The sequence below is a fragment of the Crocodylus siamensis genome, chromosome 9, assembly GCF_052110815.1.
Source record: "Crocodylus siamensis isolate JL-2025a chromosome 9, ASM5211081v1, whole genome shotgun sequence".
Taxonomy (NCBI): domain Eukaryota; kingdom Metazoa; phylum Chordata; order Crocodylia; family Crocodylidae; genus Crocodylus; species Crocodylus siamensis.
Genome location: NC_143403.1, coordinates 14482557 through 14507714, shown reverse-complemented (window position 1 = coordinate 14507714; position 25158 = coordinate 14482557). Strand labels below are relative to the sequence as shown.

General features: G+C 46.3%; 1 protein-coding gene and 1 pseudogene across 1 annotated transcript in view; both read left to right on the top strand.

Moving 5' to 3' along the window:
* The first annotated feature begins 7184 nt into the window (after nucleotides 1-7184).
* LOC149857121 (uncharacterized) overlaps nucleotides 7185-25158 on the top strand; it is a 108423-nt gene continuing 90449 nt past the window's right edge. Inside the window, exons 1-2 of the mRNA XM_090062946.1 lie at nucleotides 7185-7258; nucleotides 9120-9177. The gene's annotated coding sequence lies outside the window, so the exon portion shown is untranslated. The remainder of the gene's footprint in view (nucleotides 7259-9119; nucleotides 9178-25158) is intronic.
* LOC149857122 (small nucleolar RNA U3) lies at nucleotides 24945-25062 on the top strand (annotated as a pseudogene).

The following is a 25158-nucleotide window of genomic DNA, read 5'->3' as shown; positions in this document are numbered from 1 at the left end:
TTCACCTCTCAACAAAGGACTTCTGCCTATGTAGACAGAGCATGTGGACTCCAGGGCACCACTGAGCCCGCTGCCACTCCACCAGGGAAGGGCGGACCAGGGACTGGGCGCACCCAGTGTCCACAACCGCCAGGATGGGGTGGCCCCCGACCCATGCCTGCACTTTGAGTAAGGGCCGGCTTCCCCCCGACCTCTGGCCCCTAACCCCACAGTCCATTGCTTTGATTTCCGTCAGGTCCTGTGGTCCCCTGCGGTCCTCCTGGGAGTCCATGCCTCTCGTGGGCCTATGGCAGAAACCCTGTGGGCAGCTCTTAACAAAATGCCCTGGTCTCCCACATAAGAAACACGTTAGGGCTGTGGAGCTACTCTTTTTGCCTCCCCTGCTTGGTTGGCTCACAGGGACCTTCCCTCTGGCCCCACTATTCTTTCGGTGATTCCCTCGAGCCATATCAAATTGCTCGGCTAACCTTAAGGCTTCTCTTGAGGAGGAGGGGCAATGCCGTCGTACCCACTGCTGGTTCTCCTCATCGAAATCCATCACAAACTGTTCCAGTAAGATCTGATCACAGATCTCTTCTTTTGAGGCTGATTCTGGTCTGAGCCATTTGTTTAATTCATCTGCCAAATGTTGCCACAGTGCACGAGGTACCCTGGCCTCATCCAACTTCTCCCCTCAGAAGATTTGGCAGTGCCGCTCCGGCGTGATATCGAGCCGTCTCAAGATCTCCGCCTTAACCTTGTCGAAGTCTAGCGCGTCCCCTCTGGACATTGCCCAACAAGCTGCTTGGGCTTGCCCCACCAACAGCATACCTAGATGACCGGCCCATTTCACCCTCTCCAGCCCGGCGGCCAACGCCGCTCTCTTGAACGTCTCTAGGAATGCCTCTGGGTCGTCCTCCCCGGACATCTTGGGCATTCTGAAGTCCCACAGCCCTCTCTGGGTCCATACCTGCTGCTGGAGCATATGGTCCTGTATGCTTGCTTGCCTCATGGCGTGTTGTTGTTGCTGCATTACCTGGGCCATTAAATTCATGGCTTGTTGTAGCGACTCCGCCAATGCGGTTAGCAGTTGGTGCTCCATGGGGGTTCCTCAATTGCCGCTGGGGCCACCGTCGCTTCCTGGCCAATGCACCAAAAGATGTTTGGCAGCGTTGACCGCTGTGTGTTGCTGTTCCTCCTCCCCCCACTCGGGGACCGTCTCCTGCTCACAGCGGTCGTTCCCTGACTCTCACGCACCATTGACTCGCCTGCCACGACTTTGATTCCGGTTCAGTTCCAACTGTACGGTGCGTGTTGGTCCAGAACTGGGACTTGCTGCGCATGCGGGGTCCTGCGTCGCTGAGGGCTCCTCCTCCCCTACACCCTCGCCCAGGCCTCCGGTAGCATGACCGCCTGCCTAGGCCGGCCATGTCACGATGCCCGTCCAAGCTTCCACTTAGTAGAAGCAAGTTATCTTGTCTGTCACCCTTGGGGATTCCTCCGTGAGGGTGAGTCTGCCTCCTTCCCGCAGGTGTGCCAACGTCACCCTGGGTAATCCGGGGTTAAGACCCCCCCCTTTGTTCCCTTCCGGGCACTCCTCTGCCCTGATTAGGAATTCTCGGGGCACTGCCGCCCCATGCTGCTGAAGCACCGGCAGTGCTCCCCTCCTACAGTTTATACGGTAGCCGGCCGTCTGCCGGTGCCAGCCGCTCCCAGCGGCGTCAAGCAGTCCGGAGCCATGTCCAGCCGACTCCCTCGACTCACCAACCATGCTGGGGCTTGCCCTTGCCCCAGAAGGTCCTACAGCCTCCGCGGGCGGCTCGCCTCCGCCTCCAGGGGCTCTCTCCGGCGGCAGCTCCTCCATCCCGTCCTTCCGGTCCTGCTGCCTCCTCGTCCGGCTCTGGCGCCTCTTTTATGCGGCTGCCGTCTGTTCCGGGCCTTCTCTCTTCCGGGGCCCTGAAAGAGGTCAGTTTCCGCCCGGCGTGTTGAGTCTGTGCCCGGTGGGCATGCTCGATGACGCCGGGACTGGACAACTCCGAGCCCCTGGGCTCCTTGCCTCCCTCACACTCTACCACAAGCAACTTTAGCCAGGCAATGTCTATAGACAGCTTACAATGTCACTGTATAGTTATTTTCCTCCTGCTGTGTTAATCTCTGTACCACATGCTGAAGTGGGACATTTGCTGTCTGGTGAAGGATCCTGTGACAGGGGAAAATGAAAAAAATTCTGTGGCATACCCATTGATAAGCAGTGTTAGCTGCTAGGGCTGAGTGAGGTTATTTTAAATGTTCTATTACTGAACATTTTTCTTTTAAAAAAATGGAGTGACCCAAAAAATGAAATTTTTGTCCCTCTCCTGTACTCCCTCTTCGGTCACTGAATTTCTCACTCACGCTGAAACTACCACTTTCAGGTATCATCATAATAAGAATAAAATGAAACCCTACCAGAACCCATTGAGGCCTGACTGCCCCTTCCAGTTTCTTTTTCCAGGTGGTCCCAGTGACTTTCCAGGGGAATAAGCTCAATTTACTTTGCTTGCTAGCTGTCCAGAATACTGTATACGTTGAAGGGTTTGGGATTCAAGTAGCAGACTGCTGGGATTGCAGCCATTTCTTAAATCTTCAAGGATAGCCTTGTTTGAACATTATATGGCACAATAAATTTACCTGGGATGATGCAGTAATAAAGTTCCTTAGGAAATCTATGTACAATAAATTATTTATGAGTGACAGATGAGGACTTTAGTTCCTGAAATTTCCTCAGCAGTGGTAGTGGCTTGGCAATCTGATTTGCTGAATGGGATTTGTCTGTCTTGATGTTTTATTTGTAGAGTACAGTGCTGGGTGCTAGGGGTGGTGTTTTCTCAAACAGTGATGGGATCTACACAGGAACATAACATTTAACATTGCATTAGCTAAAAACAATTGTTAGAGAGATGGATAAAGAGATAGGGGAAATAACAGCACTCCTCTTCTTATTTACTTACAGATTTTATTGATAGACTGAGATCGAACCACACAGGGTAGGCACAATTTTAGACTGTTTCATTTCACTAAAAGAAAACTGCATGATATATAGAGGGGAACACAGCTTTTATCTTAATAGCACACTTACTTCTCCTTATGGTTTCCATTGTTTCATAACATTTATTGACTTGCTCCCTTCATGTGTTTTCCTCCTCAAAAAAGTAAAAAACAAAACCAAAACCCACTCCCTCCCAAACAAAAAAGTTATCCCAACCTGCTGTTGCAAATGCTTCCCACCCTTTACATTTTGACTCTTTTCTGTTTACTTCTAGCTTTCTCTGTGCCTCGTTTTTCTAACCATTGCAACATTATTCTCGTTAATAAGAGCGGTGAATTGTCTTACAAGACAATGCCATTGGCGAGAGGTTTGGGAGAACAGCATGTAGTGTCATACTTCTAACACTTCCGTAGCATATTTAACCTTTGTTGCCCTGGAAATGGGTAGTTCTAATGTTTTCCAGGATTTGGAGTCATCCACCAGATATGCCACTGCTAAACCAGTAAGTAATCTTCCATATGTAGCTTAGGTGGAACCAGTAGCAATCATTTCCATTTTAAAGGACCTCAGACATTTGCAAGTGTAAATTTAAGTATAATTTCTGCTTATGAGCAAAGTTAGTTTTGTAAAGTTTCTGCACTAAAATGATTCAGATGTTTTTGAATACAAAGGAAATATGTGTGGGGGCAGAACAATTTAGTCATTAGAACTAAACATTGGGATTGGAGCCCAAATTAATGGTTTGGGGCAGCAACTTGGAGTCTGGCAAACACATAATCCTTGAGCTGGAAATGTGCGCTTGGGGCATCTGGTGAATATCATTTTGATTGAATCAAGTGCTTATGGTTTACGAATAGATTTCTAGCATCCACAATAATATTATCATCAACTGTCTCCTAATGTCTTGTTGCCTTTCTCCAGACATGTGTAAGTAATTTGAGTGAAAGTTTTGATCTCAGATGATGTAGCTGAATAAGCATTTTCTGACTTTGACTCTTACTCTCCCTTTCAAAGTTTGCTTGCAGTGTGCAGAGATGATAGACTTAAGAGAGATAGCAAAGGGTCACCCATATATAAAACTTATCTATAGCCCAAAGCCAACAGAATATTCTGATCTGATGAAGTGTTAGCAGTGAAAATGATTATACTGTTTATTCATACCATTTTAAACAGTAATAGTGGGGTGGGAACAAAATTCAGACGTCCTTTATAACCTCTCAAAATTGAGTAAGGCATTTTGGAATGGTTTATTGTACAGCTATGCTATTTCAGCCATACAGTCTAATATGAATGCAAGAGTTTGGGTCAAGGCACAGTAAGTGTCCACCTGGTTTTGAACTGTACCATTGCTTATGTTACCAAGTGTGATTGGATGTTACCTAAAATTGCTGTTAGATGTTAAATTCTATGTAGCAGAATCTGACATTATTACTTCATCATGTAGATGCTCTGACCATTTTTTATTTAATACAAAGAACTCTTCTGGGCTTTTTAAATAGCTGTGGAACGAAGCTGTCAGAGATAACTTCGAGAGCAATGGAGTACTAAGAAGATACTGCAGGATGCTGACAAAATTTGGGGGTAAAAAAACCTTATTTAATTATTTAGGCAGAGAGAATATTCTGGAGAAACAGTCTAAATATTTTGCCCTATGTAGATGGAAAAAATAAACTCCTTGTGCCAAGTAGTTTGTGGTTGCTTGCAGGATAAAAGAGAGAGAGAAAAAAAGCCCAACATCTGCTTGGCTCGTTCGGCCAAGAATTTGCCTCTAAAACACAATGACAGGAAGAAGCCCAAGTACTAAGATCAGGATATATAAGAGGTATCACTTCCCAGCTGATGTGTAGGTGTATTATATTTTTAAAAACACATCTCTAACTAGATCTTAGTGTGAGGTTCCTCTGTTTATCCCCAGAGTACATAATTTTTTAATTACTAAAAGTCTCTTGGCTAGTTGGCTGTTGTTTACTATGTGTTATTTAGCATCTTTTTAGTGCAGCTTAAGTGATTTCTGTATAATTTTTTCCATATCGCATGCAGTGGTAATGGGCTCTTTCATTCTGCATCTCTGAAGGTGTGTTGGGGAGGACAAACCCTCACTTACTCTACACTGAGTGGCTATACCTCTTAATTGCATTCAAAGTGTGGACATAATGGGGGTGGGGGTGGGGAGCAAAGATGCAAACATGTTGGAGACTTCATAGTCAAATTCTGGAGTTCCTTTTGTCACAAGTTTTGGGGTGTCATGCAGATTTTCTTGTGTTTGTTGTATTGATATACTTGTGTGGTCTTGTTGAAAAGCCCACATTATGCTGTATCAGTTTATGTCGCTTTAATCACTAGATAGATTGTTATGCTGTCTGTATATAGCTTTATTATTTTTGACATGGTTTGGCCAAAGGAACTGAGGGATACATACTCAGTAGTGGGCAAAATTGCTAAGTATCTCTTGCATTGTGTTCTAGGGCAAGGGCAACTGCTGCTCCTGCAGACAGAAGGAACCATTATAGGGAATGGCAACAAGACATTTGTAATGGAAAAATCAACTGCTCAGTAGCAAAGCAATCTGAGAGAAATGACCCATTAGCCAGAGGAATGCCAGTTATCCTACAGAGAGAGATTTGTAGAAAATTGTGAGACCCATATGTAATGAGGACAGTGCTGATGGTAGGGGAATGTTTTTTTAGGGGCTGTCTGTGAGGTGGACACCAGGATTTGGGGGCACCCAGAGATGCAGACAGAAGTGCAGCTCCCCGCTGGAACTGAGAATACCTTGCACGAAGCATTCTGAGTCGGGTGCACCGATAGAGATTTTTGGGGCCGATACTGATATCCGATTTTTAAGGAGGCATATTGGCCAATACCAATCTGATTTCCAATATAGCATGGAGAGCTGCCTCCAGCTAGTAAGTCTGTTATGGTGGAAGGGGATGGGGGGGCAGATCAACCCCACATGGTGAGGGAAGGGGCAAGCACTGCCCAGCCGGGCCAGGGCAGGGGGCAGGAGGAAGGTGCAGCTGTTTTGGGGGGGCAGTCCCACTGTTGCTTGCACCCTGGGAGGACAAGACGGGGGGTGCTCCTGGATCTGCACAGGGCAAGCGGGTGGGCTGCAGCTGGGCTCTTTTCACCAGGGGCTGGGTTCGGAGCAGGGGCTATGGAAGGCTTACTTTAATTGCTTTGTCTCCTTGCTGGGTAAAGAGGGATCTCTCGGTGGGTGATATTCCGGGCTAACCCATCCTTTGGAAAGGGAGACCTAAAATTCTTTCACAAATCAAAGGGAAGTCACTTGGAGCTGGCAGAGATTCCTGTGCTGCAGCTGTGAGGTCTGGTAAAAGACAATGGAGCTGAGGCTTGTGGGGATAAGGAGTTATCCCAGGAATACTGGTCTGTTCCTTGGGACTGGCAGCAGGACAATGGGGAGAAATTTAGGGCTCTGGTACCCTATGGATTAGTTTGTGATATCTTCCTTTAACATAAAACTTTCTTTGACCTCATTTTCCTGGCACTTTCAAGGGGCACTGAAACTTGGCTGGATGGAAACCTTGAAGTATGAGAGAGAGTTGAGAGGTATGGGTGCCTATACATGAGCAGCGAGGCTGCCCCGGCATGTGGTAATTACAGTGCTCTGGAGCAGACTTGATTAATTGAGTCTGCTGGAGCGTAGTAATTACCGTGCTCCAGCAGACTCCAGCATCTCGTGTATCAGCATCCCCACGCTTAAAAATGGCGGCGGAACACTTTAACTAAAGCTTGTTTGACAAAGGTTAGTTAATGCACCTCCACTACTATTTTTAAGTGCAGGGACGCTGATACATGAGATACTCGGGGCAATTTTAATTAGAGGGGCCCTTGGAGGTGCTCTAGTTAAAGCAGCTCCCCCCACCACTCCTGGAGCACGTGTAAACGCCCTGTGTGGCCAAGCACAGTTACCACCTCTCTGTCCTGCGAAGCCCAAGCTTAGCCCATCCTGATATTGGTTCAGATGGAGTGGTGAGGAACCCTTTCTGTGAGGCTCCGGCGTTCACCAGCCAACAGCTATACAGCTAGTAAAAGACATGTGCTTTTCAGTATTCAGGGAATTGCCTGGAAAATGCATCATCAATTTTACGGACTGTGGGGCTCCTACCCATTTTAAAAGCTCTCCACAAGTAGAGCTTTTTGGTTCAAATCCTAACTGGGCATTTCAGGCTGTTTCTGTGTCAGGCTGTTAGCACTCTTGGGATCCTTCAGCGTGGAAAGCACAACATCAGTGTAAGTGGTTATGAATTGCCTGTCACTTCCATTGGCAAATTGCCCCAGCAATTGGTGTGCTGGGTTTTGTTTTTACTGTTTTTGATGGGGCTGCTTGTTTTTGTTTATGACAAATGCTTCATCGCCAGCTCTTAATTTGAGGGCCTCGTTGTACAAGCTGTCCTCATTCTGGGTGAGCACTTTGAGAGTGTATCCCTGAGGAGGCATTCAGCAGCATGGGCCAGGTTTGCACAACGAAGCTGGCAGTAAATTGCAGGAAAACTGTAAAAGGAGCTGAAAGCTTTTTTAGGAAAATTCTCTCTCTCTCTTACCCTCCCCTCCCTTCCTTCTTTCCTTCTCCCTCAACTCCTCAAACGTGAGAAAAGACGGGTCTAGTCATAGGTGCTGACTTTTATTTTTGTTGGGAGGGAGTGGGGGAGGTGGACATGTGGAAAGTTTTATGCATTTCAGGTGACAGCCTTCTTCTTGAGGGGGGCCGGGGCTCTCAGGCTCCCACGTACTGCTCTGGTGGTCGGTGTTTGTTCTTTGCCTCCTCTAAGTTGGATCACAAATGTATCCATGTCCCATTTTAAATGTTTTTGCTATACAGTGGTGGCATAAGTAGAGGACATTCTGCATGGTGGCATGATATGAGGATCTTCTTTTGAACGTTGGTTCTGATTTCCCTGTTTAGTCCTGAACTTGGAGCAGTTTGTATTTCTTTTTGTATGTGACTTACAATGTAATTATTTTTAGGGTCACTCCTCCATTGCAGGCTACCATTGCAAGCACACTGAGGCAGACTCGTAGCTATGAAAAGCAAGTCTACTTGGATAAATGACAGCAGACTCAGAGATCTGAGAAAACTGTTCAGACCAACAAAACAACTTTTCATATCAAGTTGCTTTATGAAAACAGTTTATGAATTTAATTTAGTATTTCTCAATTTTTAATTTCATAATGAGGAACTGATCTATTTCTATGCAATAAAATTGTAATTCCCTGTAGCCCTGCCAGTTGCATTTATTGTGTGATGCCGGTGGTCTTTAACTTTAAATTAGTTCTATTTCTTCACTAAAATATTTACAGTTCTATAATAGTATCACACAGCTTTAGATGGAAAAGCTTTATATAGAGAAGTTGATCCTAAGACTGAAAACTATGATATATGAAGATTGTCTAAAATATCTATGTTGTAGAATACTTTATCTCAGTGTAAATGCATCACGGCATTAATTGAATTTTGTATTTATGCTGGAAGGTTAAAAGAACAGCTTGGCTCTGCCAATTTTTTTCATCCTCTAGCATGTAAAAGCTATTGAAGGCACAGAATCTAGGATTTTATATTAGTAGCACCAGATTAAATCCAAAATTATAAAGTTACACTGAGTTTACCCTCATGAAACTAAGAGTAGATGACAACCTAGCCCAAATAATTTCTTTGGCTGGAGTATCTTCAGCTCAAGCCTAATTAATAAGTAAGGAAGGGGGTGTTAAAATTAAAGATAACCTTATAATTATTCCATAGGGAGATCTTTTTTTCATTCAGCCATCATTACAAGAATCTTATGTAGGAGGAACAGTCCATTAACCATAATAGCTCAGATGAAAAAATGGGGACTAGAATTGTAGAGAATGGAATTAAAAGAAAAATTAGAGTCTAGAAATAATGGCACGTAGAATTTAGCTCCCTTTAAAGAGAAAGATTTGTGTGTCTGAGGGTGGAAATAGGACCTTAATGTTAAATAAGAATCATTGTGCAGTTCCCATGGATGTCACCAGTTTTTGACTGACTTCACTGAGCTTTATCAGGCCCTAGGTTTTTCACAGACGGGCTATTTTTACTATTCTTTTTCCTTATGTTTTTATGCTCGTTTTTTAGTGACAAAGACAAGAATACATGGCTGCGGAAGAAACACTGACAGATTCATAGCTGTGAGGTAAATCACATTTGTTCCAGTCATTCTTTACTTAGAGTAGCTGTAAGGATCAAGGGGTACTCAAAAAAGGAGCACATCAGAAAATTAAGATTCAGAATGATAGACAGTACAACATCTCTATTAGAAGCGGTTAGAAGTCTGTATACTAAGGACCTTACATGGTGTATGTTGTATGTGCAAAGCAAAGTTTGTATCTTGATTAAACAGCCTTCTTCGCATTTGAGCCAAGCAGATGGCACAACATTCACAGCAAGGTAGAGTGTATTACAAAATATGGTCCTGCTTCAAAGAGCTGACACCTGGTCTGCATCCCACTGGGAGAAAAACATCCAGAAATTACACTAATGGATTGAACAATAGTCAAAAAGAGAACATCATTTATTACGCAGAGAACTGGGTAATATTATCTCCCAGACTTCCTGCTGTCAGTCTATTTACTCTAGTCTGTTGGTGCCTAAGTAGTGATCACTTGAGGCAATACATTACGCCTTGGAAGGAACAATATATTTTACAATTAGGTTAGCAAATACAAGTAATGATGTACCTCCCTGTTGATAATTACAAATCAATTATATTCTCTGTTTTAAAAAGTTATAACTCCTACAGTGGTTTGCAAAGCAAATATTATGAGAAAGATGGAAGACCTTAAAGGACAAGTATTAGAATGTGTGCAGTGGTTAGCAACAAAAATGTTTCACCCTGAAGCACTACTTCTGTGAAAGATGGATTAAATTAAGGTCAAAGCAAACTGCTGCTAAACATGGTTCGTATAAGAGAGGGAACATCTTCAAGGGGAAAACTAATAGAACTGAATGTTTATTTCTAATGAGTTGAAGGTGCAGGCTTTGGTCCCACATTCCTTTATACTCTGTTTATTGTACTGTGCAGGATTTTCCCCAAGCCAATGTGCAATATGATAAGTATGGAATAACCTTTTTCATAATAAACCAGTGACCTACAGGATCTGGATTCCATAGATCATTATTTTCATTACAAGTACGACCAGACAAAAGTAACTTGTCGAAGGAACAATATTGAAATTACCTACTGTAGCACTATTTGCAGGTTCATGAAATCAGTTCTCAGATAATCTGTTAGCCAGTTTTCAGTACAATAAATATACCTGGGATAATGGAGAAATGAGAAAAGATGAATGGGCTAACTGAAGAAAGGATATTTATTGAAAAACAATTACAAAAGAGGTTACTTAAGGAGGACTGCATGCTTTTGCTTTTCATACAGCACAGATAAGCAGGTTTTATGTGAAATATATTTGCCGTTCATCTGTCAAAGTAGAGTAACTGCCATAAAGTTTATAGTATAAAACAGAGCAGCACTGGAAATGCTTCTGAAAGCATTGCAGGCCATGGACACAGGGCACAGCGGGATGCCATTGCTGGCAGGGAGGACTGCACTGAGCTGCCAGCCTTGCCAGCTCCAGACATGTGGTAAGCCTGCACTGGCGGGAGGGCCCTCCCAGCTCCAGTTCTGCCCTTGCCCCAGTCCTTGGCCTCTGCCCCCACTCCTTGCCTAGCCTGCCTGCACTCGCCTTGGCCTGGGATCCCCTCCACAGCATGCAAAGAGGTGGGACAAAGTTCAAAACTTTATTGAGCAGCCCATGTCCCTGCAGCTGGACAGGCACAGGCCTCTCACACACTGAGGAAGGTGTTGATGCTGGCAGTGATCTCCTCCTCAGCTGCAGGGGGCAGGGCTGTATAGTGCTGCTACAGGTAGCCCTCCAGGTAGTGGCAGAGGTTGCAGGGCAGCCCAGGCTTCCTCCCACAGTGTCATAGCTCAGGGTCCCAAAGCAAGAATGCAGGTGTGCCTAGGGCACCAGGAGGATCATCATCAGCAGGATGTAGTGGCTCTGGGTACCCCTCAGTCTGCACAAACAGCTCATTGTGCACTGCCTGGGGCAAAAACAGTAGTGGTGCGCTCGGTGTGCTGCAAGGGCTGGCCCCAAGATGTATTCCTGGAGTGGGGAGGGCAGAGGTGAGGCCAGCTCCTAATCCCAGTTGTCTGGGAGCCTCATGCCTCCTGAGCCCAGGCACTGTGGGCTGGGTGGCAGCACAGCAGAATGGTTGGCCTGCAGGGGTGAGGGGGGCAATGGGGCCTGTCCCAACCTGGGATGGAGGTAGGAGGGGCAGGCAGCTGCTTGCAGCCAGCATCTAGCAGTTCACTGGCCCCAAGGGAGCACATGAGGATGGGGGACTTGGCCAGCAGCTGCCTTGGCCCAGGCTTGCCTGGCCCAATTTATGGTCCTGGGCACCCATGCATGGCCAGCCCCTGATCTGAGGTCAGGCATTGCATGTCCCCTGGTGCAGAGCATCTTATGTCTGAAACGTTGCAAACTCTCATAAAAGGCTTCTGTCTTGTGCCTGGATATGGGGGAGAGGCCACCCTGCAGATGTGCCAGCGGTGCATGTAGGACCAGACCCTCTGGCAGCTGTTGGTGGTGGCCAAGGAGCAGGAGAAGCAGGCTGAGGTCTGGTTGCAGGAGGACCTGGCCTACCAGGAGAGGTGGCAGGCAAAGGATATCACCACGGTACTGCCCAGGAGACCAGGTGGAGTAGGAGTACTAGGACAAGCTCCTGGACCTGGAGTGAGAGTGCCTCCAGCTCCTGAGGATCCAAAATGCCATCCAGACCTGGGCAGTGGAGGCCATGGATGATGACTGCCGGACCCTGGACACTGTCCTAGTTCTAGCAGTCTCATGCATACCTCCCACTGCCTGGCCCCCAGTCCTAATTGCAAAGGCCACCTGGCAGTGGCCTGCTGCCTTGCAGCAGGTCCCTGCCTAGGCCTGGGAGGAGGTTCTCCACTGCCTCCAACCCACAGGAGCCCCTGGCCTGTCCCCTGCCCCTGGTCTGCTACCACCCACCTGGGCTCAGCCCCACTGCTCATCTTGGCTCCATGTGTGCATGGAGCTGGGAGCAGCATCAGACCATGAGACTCTTCCTGCTGGGCCTGGACTCTGGCAGCTGGAGGTGGAGCCACCTGCCCTGCCCTGGAGGAGCACCAGCTGCTGTTACCCCTGGGAAAGCCCCCTACCTGCTGTGGGGGAATGGCCCAAGACCAGGGTGCTGGCTGCCTGCCCCCAGGTTCTTCCCTCTAGGTGTCATAGTTGGCAGTCCCTGGAGTTGAGGATGATGTCCATCAGGGTTGATGGGTCCTCAGGTGACTGAAGAGCCTGATTCTGGATACACATGTTCTTCGGCAATGGGGGCATTTTGTTGCATGGGGGAGTAGGATTCACAGCTCTGAGTTGGTTTCCTTCTCCTTCCTTCGCCACTGCCATTCCACATCAGTATCAAGTCATTGGACCTTGAGTGGTGTGTGCCTTGGTGGACCAGGTGGTGTCACACCGAATGGTCAGCAGCTTGCTCCTCCCAGCCATTTGTGTTGATGCCTCCGTGCTTGAGGGTGACCTTGAGTATGTCTTTGTACAGTTTCCTTTGGCCGCCCTTTGAGCATTATGGAGAACTGGGAAAAGAGAATCTGGTGAGGGAGGCAGTTCTCGGACATCCAGACACTGTGGCCCATCCATCAGAGTTGATTTTTCAAGAGCAAGGCTTTGATTTTGGTGGATGCAGCTTCATGGAGGATGCTTGCACTGATCCGGTGGTCCTCCCATTTCATCCCCAGGATTTGAGGTGTTCCCATTCCACTGCCCTCCACTCTGGGACATAAAAACACAGACTCTTATAAAAAGTTTTGAAACTGGAAAGAGGGTTTTTTTTATTGTAGATGGGTGGGGAGGGTGGTGGAGGGGCTCTGTTTGTTGGGGAGGGCAGGGTGAGGGGCTCTGTATGTCGAGGGGGGCAGGTTGGGGTGTGTGTCATGTGGAAAATAAAGATTTTTTTGTTTCAACATGTGTCTGGCTTGAGAGTGGTGCTGGGGGTGGGCAGGGGGTCTGTGGGCAGTGGGGCAGTCAGGCTAGAGTGGGGAGTGCTCCATGAGGTGGTATGCCACAGCCTCCCAGACCCAGTGCCCTGGGCCCTGCTGGTGGATGCATGGCTCACTTGGTGCCTTGCTGGTGGGGGGAACCACTGCAGCTGATGCCATGTTGTACTGCTGTTGCCAGGCTGCCTCTGCCCAGCATGCCTTCTCTGCCCAGTCTTCATGGAACAACTCTATCTGGTCCTCACAAATATTGTTCAGCACACAAACTGTAAGCATGTTGTTCTTGGCCACTTCATAGATTTCATAGATTTCATAGACATTAGGGCTGGAAGGGACCTCGGAAGATCATCGAGTCCAGCCCCCCACCCAAAGGGCAGGAAGTCAGCTGGGGACATAGGATCCCAGGAAGATAAGCATCCAATTTGTTCTTGAAGGTGTTCAGTGTAGGTGCTTGAATCACCTCCGATGGCAGACTGTTCCAGACCCTGGGGGCTCGGACAGTAAAGAAATTCTTCCTTATGTCCAGCCTGAAATGGTCTTGCAGTTGTTTATGACCGTTTGACCTTGTCATCTCCCAGATCCTGGTGGTCACTCCTGATAAACTTACAGGTGGCCATCAGGTTCAAGGCAGGCAGTAGAGAAGTGCCAACAGCCTTTGAGGCAGCTACAGGTGCACTCGATGAGGGCACAGGTCTGGCACAGGCACCAATTAAAGTGGGTCTGGCAGGGTTTAGGTAGCCTCATCAGCCAGGGTAGGAGTAGGTACACTGGGTCCCTTATGAGCAGGGGTGGGATGACAATGGCACCCAGTGCCAAGTGCAATCTCTGCACCAGTGCAGACAGTCCAGAGTAGCTGAACACATGGGTGTTGTACATACTGCCTGCCCAGCTGGTGCTTACATTCATTAACATGTCTCAGTGGTTCACAACTGCCTGCAGGACCACCGAGTGAACCCTCCTGTGGCTATAATGGCAGTATCTTTGGGGTGGGCAGGTCACTGGGATGTGGGTGCTGTTCGGGGCCCCGATACACTGGGGGAACTCCAGTGCACGGAACCCTGCCACCACCACCTGGGGATTGCGGACATGGAGGACGGTGTCTGCCAGCAAGTACTGAAGGGTGCCACATACTGAAGGATGCCACAAGAGAAGGCTGAGGGGGGATCCAGTGGCCTGATAAAAACTAGTCAGAGGGGACCAGCAGGCATTGGGGGAGTCCCTGTTTCCCTGAGCACTGCCAGGAGTGACTAGAAATAACGGTCACAAGCTGGCAGAGGGCAGATTCAGACTAGACATCAGGAGGCGCCACTTCACTGTCAGGGTGGCTAGGATCTGGAACCAACTTCCAAGGGAAGTGGTGCTGGCTTCTACCCTGGGGGTCTTTAAGACAAGGCTAGACAATCACCTTGCTGGGGTCGTTTGACCCCAGTACTCTTTCCTGCCATGGCAGGGGGTCGGACTTGATGATCTGCTCAGGTCCTTTCCAACCCTACTAACTATGAAACTGTACCTCCAGGATGGCATCCCTGGCAGTGGCCTTGCCCACGCCGAACAAGTGCCACACATACTGCAGGCTGGTGGGTGTGGCCAGCTTGAGCAAGACCAGGGCCAGGTGGGTGTTGGCGGAGAGGACCTGGCACATGCCAGTGTCCTGGTACTTCAGGTGGGGCTGGAGCTGGCGAAGCAGGTTGGCAAAAGTGGCCTGTGTCAGCCAAAAGGCATTGACCCGCTGTTCATCATCACAATGCCAGGAATTGGCATCAGTCCTGCTGGGATGGTGGGCCCAGAAGTGCCAGGGCTGGAAGCTGAAGAGGGTGACAGTGGCCCCAGTGGTGGCCTCCTGGGGCCCCTCATCAGTGTTGCTGGCAGCAGCAGCTGTGTGGCAACAGGGACCCTGGGGGGACTCATGGCAAGCACACAGGTAATTGCTGCATGTGTGGGAGTTGGACAGAGCGAGATGGCTGTGGGCCAGCAGGACTGAGGGACCCTGGTCCTGGCTGTCAGGGCCAGGGGCAGCCATAGTTCAGGAATTCAGAGGGGGTCACAAACACAGTTGCTACGTGCTGCTTCTGCACATGCTGCATGCTATGCTGCTCTGAGCACAGGAACTGGCTGCCCAGAAAGCACAGAGTGGGGCTGTGTTTTAAAGATGGCTGCCAAGTGCTGGCATCTGGATCTGGCTTCAAACATGGCAGTCAAGTGTTGGCAGTTGGGGCTGGAGGCTGGAGTTCCCCACAGTAGTCATAGACGCACATGGCAGTGCTGGAGGGACCCGGTACTAAATTTAGTGCTAGGTCCCTGCATGTGTGGACACCTACCCAAAATCGTTTACTGCACAGTAAAGCTAGTCACGACTAAATGCATGTGTCATATGGTAATGAACAGAACTTATTTGCATGTATCATTAGCCACTTTGTTTATGCAGTCATATAACTGCATGTGTACTGGTATGTTAACTTATTTGAAATCCAGTTTTTTAAAATTTTTAATATAGGATAATACCTTGGATATCTCTATCCTGTAACACTTTTTATAAAAAGTCAGCAAGAGCAAAAGTCAACATGATTCATTGGTTTTTGCCTGCCTTAATTATTTATACTTTCAGGATCACAAAAAAAAATGACAACATATAAAAAAAATTTCAGTGCTTCATTAAGACATGCATAATATTATGAGTATTGGAGATGTATAACATTAACATATAATTTATTGCATATAATATAGTTTGGTCTCATCTGAAGATCATCATGGGATAGCTTCCATCCTCTAGGAAAATATATTAAGAAAGCACTATTGCTCATTTGTCTCCTGCTTTCACTTTGGAAGTTAGAAAGGAAAGAGAAGATGAAACTCTAAAGTGAAAGAGTAAAAAAAGAAATTAAAAACCACAAGTTGACAGTGAAGGTGTCCCACAGTGAATTTGTCGGCATCCCATTTCACGATGCGAGTTGCTGATATTGCAGCTTTGTGGCATTTCTCATCAAATATGACAGGCTTTATAGCAGTTCTAAATTGGAGTGTGGAGGAATGTTCAAGTTGTTAGGAAGGGAGCATGGTAGACAATTGCTGTAGAGCTTGTGTCACTTTTTGTCTCAATGAAGTCTAAATACTGTATTATTGTCTGTTTTATTGACAGCAACTGCAAAAGCAAGCTGAAAAAATCCTGTTCACTTTCTCTGTGCTACGGAAATATTATCTTAGTTAATTCTCCATACTTTGCTTCGAAGGGGAGATATGAGATGACGTCAGCTTTCAGCCTCACAGTTATTGTCTAGAGCTTAGACCCCAGGATTAACATGAGTTAAAATGCACCAAAATGCAGCTTTGGCTCTGCAATGGCTGAAAGTCCTTTGATCATGCCATCTGCAGTAACTTTAGACACCACTTCTGAGGGAGGAAAACATTTGACAGGAGGCAAAGATCTTCCTTGCTATCAAAGTAGCACTATAACCCGGGCAATTGTTTAAGTTAATACATGTCTTTTATACAGTCTTTGTTTAGATGTGCTAGACACTTCTTTATAGTTGTGGCCTATGACTCTAGTGCACAATAGACGTATACTTGGCATCTCTCTTCTTGCCTCGAGTAGTCTTTCACAAAGTTCAAAAGAATGGGGGGCTGCACTAAGGCTAAACAGTATATGAGCAACAGGCCTGTATGAGTAGGTAATACTCGATCTGGCTTTGGCTGCTTCAAACGCCAGAGATCTGATCCAGAGCTCTGGACCGAGTTCCCACTTCAATCTGGCTTCGGAGCTGCCTCGGAGATCTGACCACAGGGAATAACAGGGAATCAATGAAATATCTATAACTTTGTTGTTTGTTGTCTGATTTGGATGAAACTTGCAGGGATGGTAGCCTCTGCTGAGAGCATGAAGCCTGCCAAGCTTCAAGAAGATCAGTGCATGGGTTTGGGGGGGAACTGCATCCCAAATTCTTAAAAGCAAAAAAGGTGTTAATCCCTGCTAATTAACTTGTTAACATCTAATTCACCCCTATAAAACCACAGACTAAGGAGAAGAAATAATCAATACAGATAATCAACTGCCCCAGGACAGAGACAGTCAGTTGCACAAGCACCCATGTCATGAGTTTTGCCTGTCAGCAGCTAGGGGTGCAAGGCCCAGGCCCCAGAAGCCCTGCACTGATCTCCTCGACTGCCGGCAGGCTTTGTGGCCGCAGCAGGGGCTACCATCCCTGCAGCCTTCACCCCGGTGCGCCTTAACACACGCAGTGTCACCCATGGCACCAGTTTTGCTTGTCTGCAGCTTGAGGTACAGTTCCCCCCAAACTGCTGCAACAATCTTCTTGAAACTTGGCATGCTTCGTGCCCTCACCAGGGACCACCATCCTTGCAGTTTTCACCGCCTGTGGTATAACACATACATGTGACATGAGTTTTGCTTTCAAGAATTTGGGGTGCAGTTTCCCCCAACCCTCTGCACTGATCTCCTCGAAATTTGTTCAGCTTCATACTCTCAACAGAAGCTACCACCCTTACAAGTTTCATCCAAATCATACAAAAAACAACAAAGTTATAGATATGTCATTGATTCCCCATTGTACCCTATGGCTGGATCTCCGAGGCGGCTCCGAAGCTTTTCTGAAGTGGTTTGGAAGCTCCAAACTGCTTTGGAAAGCCTAAAGAAGCCAGCGCTTCAATCCAGACACACGCGGTCTAAAGTCTCGTGCAGCCCTAATAAGCAGGAGAGCACCAGGCCTGGCGATCAGATATTAAGGACTGAAACACTACAGACCCATACATTGCAAATCTATTTCTAGAAGTGAACATACAAAAAACTAGAACTCTTGGTTCCAAAATGATACCTTTTATTGGACCAACTGGAAAATGGCAAGAAAACTGTCCTTTTCTGCAATCTTTCCAGATCAAAGTCCCTTCAGAAGGTTCTGGGAAAAATATAGATGGTACATGATGGTAAAGAGTCTCCATAGATAGGAAATAAACTTCATTTTTGCACACAGGGAGCTGAAGATGGAAGTCTGTCTCTCTGGGTCCATGTGAGTGTCTTTGGGAGCTGTGTTGAGTAGCTCTTTGATGTGTTGATCAGGTAGAATTCCTTCCCTAGAGGTGTCAGATGGCAGGCAGGGAGGCAAAAAAACCCTTCCTTGTTGTTCTGCAATGAAGTTTAAAATCCAAAATTGGCTAAAATTCGACATCTTCCATGTTTAAGGGGTGTACTTGGTAGCTGTGTTGGTCTGAGACAAAAATACGTACAAAAAACTAGAACTCTTGGTTCCAAAATGATACCTTTTTTTAGACTTTTATTTTATCACACTTCTAGAATTGTGCATTTGAGAACAACATAGGAGCTATTAGCTGTTAATCTCTAAAGCAAGTGCCTGTTTATCTGCCCAAAATCCTTCCTTACCTCCAGAGTTCCTCTGTCTTTGCCATGCTCTGATTTACTCGTTGTGCCATGCCACAGTGTTCAGTGTCTGCACTAATTTCTCCTCTTGAAAATAGTCCTTTTGGCTACTGCAGTCCAGAATGCTGATTTATGCAAAACATCTGCTTTGATATCCCTTAAGAAACACCTTTCATTTGATGCCCAGGATCAATAGCTGACAGAGTTTAACACAGACTTTGACATTTTTAAAGTAAAATACCACCTTTGATGTGTGATTTGTGACATGTGTTGCAGAACCTAGGAAAAAATCTATAGGGCAAATATGTGAACATCGGGAGTAGAAAAGTCATTAAACTTGCCTTGTTCACATGCATTAGAGTGTCTGTAAGATTCTCAGATTCAATGAGCAGCCATTTTGTTTGGTACATTTAAAGGCATTTAAACGGAATAACATTTTTTAAGGAGGATGTGGTGAGAATCCCTTGGGGGTTCATAGCTTTTCTGTTGCCTGATATTTCTGTACTATAGGCCAAATGGACTGCTGAGCCTTTTTATACCCATTTAGCAGTAAAAACCATACCAGAAGAGAACCATAGTAGGCTTTGCATGTAGCGACACATGTTATTTATAGACAATTAACAAAAAAATCCAGCAAACTTTTTGCCTCCCATACAAAGACAGTGGATTTAGAATTTATGATATCTGTCTTTGCATTCATTGTGGTTTGGAAGAATAGTGAGTTTTGCACAGAGACACAGCAGTGGCTGAAGTTGGGTTTACACTTGTGTAAAAGGGGCCCAAATTAAAAGTGCAAGCAGAGGGTACAGGGAATCAAATTTATTCGAACTGTGATCTCCAGTCACCGGAAGAGGGACTGGCTACCCAACAAAAGGAGGTATCATAGTAGTATCATAGAACTTAGGGTCGGACAGGACTTTAACAGATCATCAGGTCCAACCCCCAAAGTGTTGCTCAATCATAGCAATTGCTTAGGTCAGGGGATCCCCAACCTTTTAGAGGGGTGGGCCAAATTAATGCAGCTCTGTATAAAGATGGGCTGCCATTTACTACCCAGCTGTCGCTGCTGCTTCCCACCCCCACCACTGTGTTTGCAACCTGGCTGCTGAATCACACCAACCTCTCAATTGCTGCCCATGTCCTGGCTTCACAGGCTACATTAAATTATTTCACAGGCTGGATCTGGCCTGCAGACCATAGGTTGCCAGCCGCTGCTTTAGGTAACTACAGGTTTGGTTGTCTACAGCCTGCACTTGCTTTGTTGTTATATTCTCTGCACCAATAGACAGGCTGGAGGTCTGTCACTCTGCAAACTGAAGGGGCCATATTTAAAACCCTAAGCTGGGGTAACAAAACAGTGATAATCTTAGGCTTTGGTAATAATTCTGGCTACACAGTCTTTGCACTGCTATCAGTTCCAACTATATTTGGCCCCATTTTCTAAGAAATATAAAATTCAATGGACAGAGACAATTCCTGGTTTTAAACATACAGTAGTTACCTTCTGGTTTTAGCCCATCTCCAAATGATCTTTAGTTCCCTGCCAGGCTTATATTTTGGGAAGAGCCATGCCCTCCATGTGATTTTCTAGACGGAGCTGTTAAATTTGGAGAAGTGCTATCTCCACAGTACAATTTGTAAGCAAGAAAGTAATGTGCAGATTTTTTTGCTATTTTTCTTCACTGTAGGTAATAGGTAATGATGGCTTGACATCCCATTTTTCCTAGAGTGAGTCTGGGTTTTTGAGATCTATTAGGAAAAGAAGAGAGATTAGTGCATTGATCATTTTATCCTGTGTGGGGGCAACTTGGAACATTTTGCAATGTTAAACAACATAAAACATAAAAAAAATAAAGTATATAAATTAGCTAAAAGTGCAATCAAAGAGCTACCATAAGCCTGCTGTATAATTTAAAAAAGCTGCCAGATATTCTTCCAGCTTAACTACATGGCAATGAATTTCATGTAGACGGAATGTAAGATGAGGGGCATAACATTTAGGATGAATGGGCTGTGTAAAGCTTCGGTCCCTGATTCGATCTGATTTGGTGGAATCTCTGAATCTGAATCAAATGAGGAGACCCTTTAATCTCTCTGAATTGAATCAGAACTCTCCAAATCTATTCAGAGAGATTAAGAAAGATTCAGAGATTTGGACATAGACACAGCTTTAAACGTTTTTTCTACATACCTGAAAGTAGCAGGCAGCTTATGAATGTTGCGATGCGGGGGCGGGTGGAGCATCCCATAGGAGCACAGGGGGGTTCCCCAGTGTGCTTGGCAGTAGACCCAGAAGTTGACCAGAAGTACTTCTTGTCCACTTCTAGGTCCACCGGGGAGCGCGTTGCGGGGCCCTCCTGCAGCCCTCCCCAGTGTGTGGACTGGTGCTTCCTGCGAGCTCGGGTGCTATAGGGGGCCCCCCAGTGCGCTCCCTGGTGGGCCGAGAAGTGGATGGGAAGTACTTCTGGTCCACTTATGGGGTCACTGCTGAGCGTTTAGAGGACCCTCCCTTGCTCCTGTGGGACACTCCATCTACCCCAGAATCGCAGAGTTCACACGCTGTGCCTGGTACCTTGGGGTACGTAGAAAAACCATTTAAGGCTGTGTCTATGGCCGAATTGCTGATTGTCTGAATCAGCATTGAATCTTCAGATTCGTATTTGGCCAAATTGAATTGGAGACAGTCATTGAATCGAATCACTATCCTTGATTTGGGCCGAATCCGAATCAAATACAGCTTTTCACACACCCCTAGCACTTATGTTATTTTCAAAGGTCTGACTGAGTGGAGTGCAGTGGCAGTCCAGGAAGAAAAGAACAGAAATCTACTACTAAGAGAAAGATGACTGGCCTGGAAAATGTTCACTAGAAGCTATGAAGTCCTTGTCCTGTCCCAGGGAACAATCCCTACCTGAAGGCCAACAAACGCTGTCAGATTTCCTCAAAGCAAGTTGTGGATGAAAAGTCTTGTAAACTGTATAACACCCAGCTAATAAATAATTTTAGTTGCTTTAATATACTCACAGCTTGGCACAATATTAATCTGTCTTTACTAAAATACTCTTAATATATTACATTAGGTGGACCAAATGCACACCTGATATAACTGGATATACTTCAACTGTTGAAGCTCTCTGAGCTTCATTCTTTGTGGATAAAAATTCTTCTGATATATAGATATCTACACAGAGCTGTATTCTTGTTCTTTGCCAATCAATGGCCTCAGTTTTTTACGTTTATATTTTTCATATAAATGTATATATATCAACATACATGCACGCACGCACAGTGGTCACCAAAGCAAACAGGAATAGAGTTAATAATAGAGTTAATCTTCAGTGTCCAAAAAGGCCTAAAACTATTTTCTTACCACCGGCCTTTTAGCTTGCCTGTATATGGACTTGGAGGTGGGGGGATTGTGTTTGAATTACAGTGGTTTCCAGACAGCTGTTCTAATTAAAATGGCTTAGTGTCGTGTATTAAATCCCTCCTACATTTCAAAATGGCTGTGAGGGTGCTTTAACTAAAGATCATTTGATGAAGTTTAGTTAAAGCACCTCCTTGGCCATTTTGAAATGTCGGGGGCTTAATACAAATAATGTGGAAGCAATGCTACAGCACTGTAAGTAGAACATCTATAGACAGCCTTAGGTACTCATACAGCTTGGCCTGGGCCCCATACATTAATCCAACCCAGAAATAATCAGCTTTAAAACATCATGACATTTCAAGCTCCCTTCTCCCATCCCATTCCATTTTAGGTTGCTCTGTTTGCTTTGACCAGGTACCCAAGCATAGGTTTTTCTTTTACCAGACACTGGGCATATCTGTAAGCAAAGCCCAAAGGAAATAAGGCATAGTCCATCCCTCTCAACCCCCTGACCTCCTGCATGCCATTGCCAATGACTTGCACACAATTCTGAAATATTAAGGGCAGACTTAACCCTACCAAGAGGGGAAAAATAGAGGATGACTCCTTGCCTCTGAGGCTAACATAAATAAAGCATGACATTTTATTTTGTGGATGAGTCATCATTTCTGTTCAGTTGGAGGCACATAGGGAAAGATGAGTAGGAAAATGTCCAGCTGACTTATTTTCGATCTGTGCTGTGCTTCCTGAAAATAAACTCTAGGGGACACGTATACACGCTTGACTGTAAATGATGCATGACCCTTAATGAATTGAATCCATCCATACAGAAGTATAAGTGTGCAAGATGCAGCACATATTCTGCAAAACCCCCCCAAACAAACAAAAACAAAAGCCCTGAATATAAGCAACTTGCCTATGAAAGTGTCATATCAACAGAGGCAGACCTAGAGGGGGTGCAGTGGCATGGCTGAACCCTCCTTTCTGGCCATGCTACAGGAGCAGGAGCCAGGGTTGAGGGGAGATCCTGTCCACTCAAACTGGGCTGCATGGGGGCTGGGCTCAGCTCAGGACATGGAAGCGGCAGTGGCAGCGAGCATGTTGCCTGCCTCTCTCTGCTCCCCTAGCAAGTTCCTAGGAGCAAGCACAAAGTTGGAGAGCAGACCACCCCACCACTGCCAGTGCTGCTGTGGTTCTGGGTGAGTATAGCAGGGCTGGAGCAGGCAGGAGCTCCTGTTGCCCCCAGCACAATGGGGACACCACCAGCAGCAGGCAGGGGAATAGGAGGGGAGGGGATGTGCCTCTGTGTGTATGGGGAAAGGAGGGGGAAATGCTCACCTTCTTGGAATTTAAGTGTCTGGCTGCAGCTTCTGTGGTGCAGTCTGCCTGCCTTGGAGGTGGTAGTGTGGAGGAAACTGGAAGTGAGGGCTGCAGCCCCCTTGGAGCACTGGTCCCTGCAACTGTACTCCCTCTGTAAAATCCTGGACCCATTTTGCATATCACATCATCACATCATGGCATATATTCATTTGTGAAGAACTGTGGGTTTCTAAGCTCTTCAGAACAGGAACTGAACTAGCACAGTGGGTCCTGATCCTGATTGAGGCTCCTGAATCCCAGGGTAAGAGTAAAGTAAATGATAATGCTATTCCTCATCATGCAGAGCTTTCTACAGTTTATTTTCTTAATCCTTCTCATGAAAAGCCTCTTAAAATTTATTCTGCTTTTGCAGACTTCTCAGTACCCCCACTGTGATTTTATTCTGAATTACAACCCAAGCACTTTTGTTTATTATGTTTCATGTATCATAAATTCTAAAAAAACACAGGTCCTTTGCAAGCTTTAAAACTTGCCTATGTAGCACTGCTTTAGACATAGCATTGGTTCGGGCAAAGCTCTGGCTTAAAGTTCCATGCAACTCTTTGGAAGCTTTCTCGAGCTTCATATGCATCTAGAATGAAGACACCAATCTACCACTTGCAAAAGTCTGTTTCTTTGGGACTCCTAACCATATCCATCAACAAAACTGATTCTCTTCTCACGCTTTGTGAGAGTAGAGTTTAACCCAAGGGGTAGGGACAGACAATCGAAAAGCCTGAGCCTGAATTGATTCAATCTTTTCAGGTTAGTTTAACCTGACTAGGCTGAACCAGTTTGTAACCACACAGACATCTGCTCTGGACTGATGAAATGCGGGCACATGCCTGCAGTGGCTCAGGCTAGAAGTTGGGGGTGTTAGAGCAGCCCTCATTTCCCTTTGACAGTGCTGAGCTGAGGGGTGTGTGGCCAGGCCCTGGCAGGACCCTCTGATTAGGGAGGTGTCCCCCCTCCCCTGCTCCTGACCAGAGAGGGAGCCAGCAGGGAGTTGATAACACAGCATTTAGTTACACAGCAGGGAGTTACACATGGAGATGATAGCAATTAGCATCCCATCAGCAAGCAAAAGCCTCTCTCATTAGTTCAAGCTCTTCCTTTTCCAAGGAAGGAGTGGAGAGACGTTACCAGCTATCTGATGATTAGCTCCAAAGAGCACAGTCCTGTCTGCCTTTGTCCTGTCTGCCTTACACAGACACCTCTCAGCACTAGCTAGCATACCACATGCTGGCTATGGTCCGTGCTGTGGGACAGAGGAGATGGGGAATCGCTGCTTGAGCAGGGACTGGAAAGGAGGGGGGGAGGGAGGGAGCAGGAGGAAGCCAGGCAGATGCTGCTGTACTTGCAGTCCCTGCTCGAGCTCCGCCAGGTAGCAGAGAGGCGGGGCGAGCCCTTCTGAGCTGGAGCAGAGAGCCCCGCCCAGAGCTGTAAAGCATCTGGGATGCTGGGGGACTCTGGTTTAACTTAAACCAGGAAGGGGTGTGGGACAGACATTGCATAAACCAGTTTGACCCAAATCAGTTAAGTTTGATACTATATTCAACCAGTTTTATCTCAAACTGGTTTTAGCCATTTTTCAAACTGGTTTATGTGTACTGATTTATGTGTCTGTTCTGTTACAGGTTTAAACGAGTTTCTGATCACTTAAACTGGTTTACGTGTAATGTCTGTCCGTAGTCCAATGTGTCCAAGCTGCACACAGGTTGCACAGGGCTTGTGTGTGGCAGAAGGGCAAGGTCTTCTTTCAGGGATCATTTCTGTAGTCAGTGACTAGAGAAGTGTGTCTGGAAGTGATCCACTCATTTGATAGGGTGAGCTGTGGCTTTACTGATGTGATTAGCACAGTGTCAGAGCTCAGTGGGCCAGGACCTCCGTTGATGTACGTTGGGGCCTTCTTGTTAAAGTCATTGAGGCTTTGCTAGTTTACATCTGCTAAGAATCCAGCCGT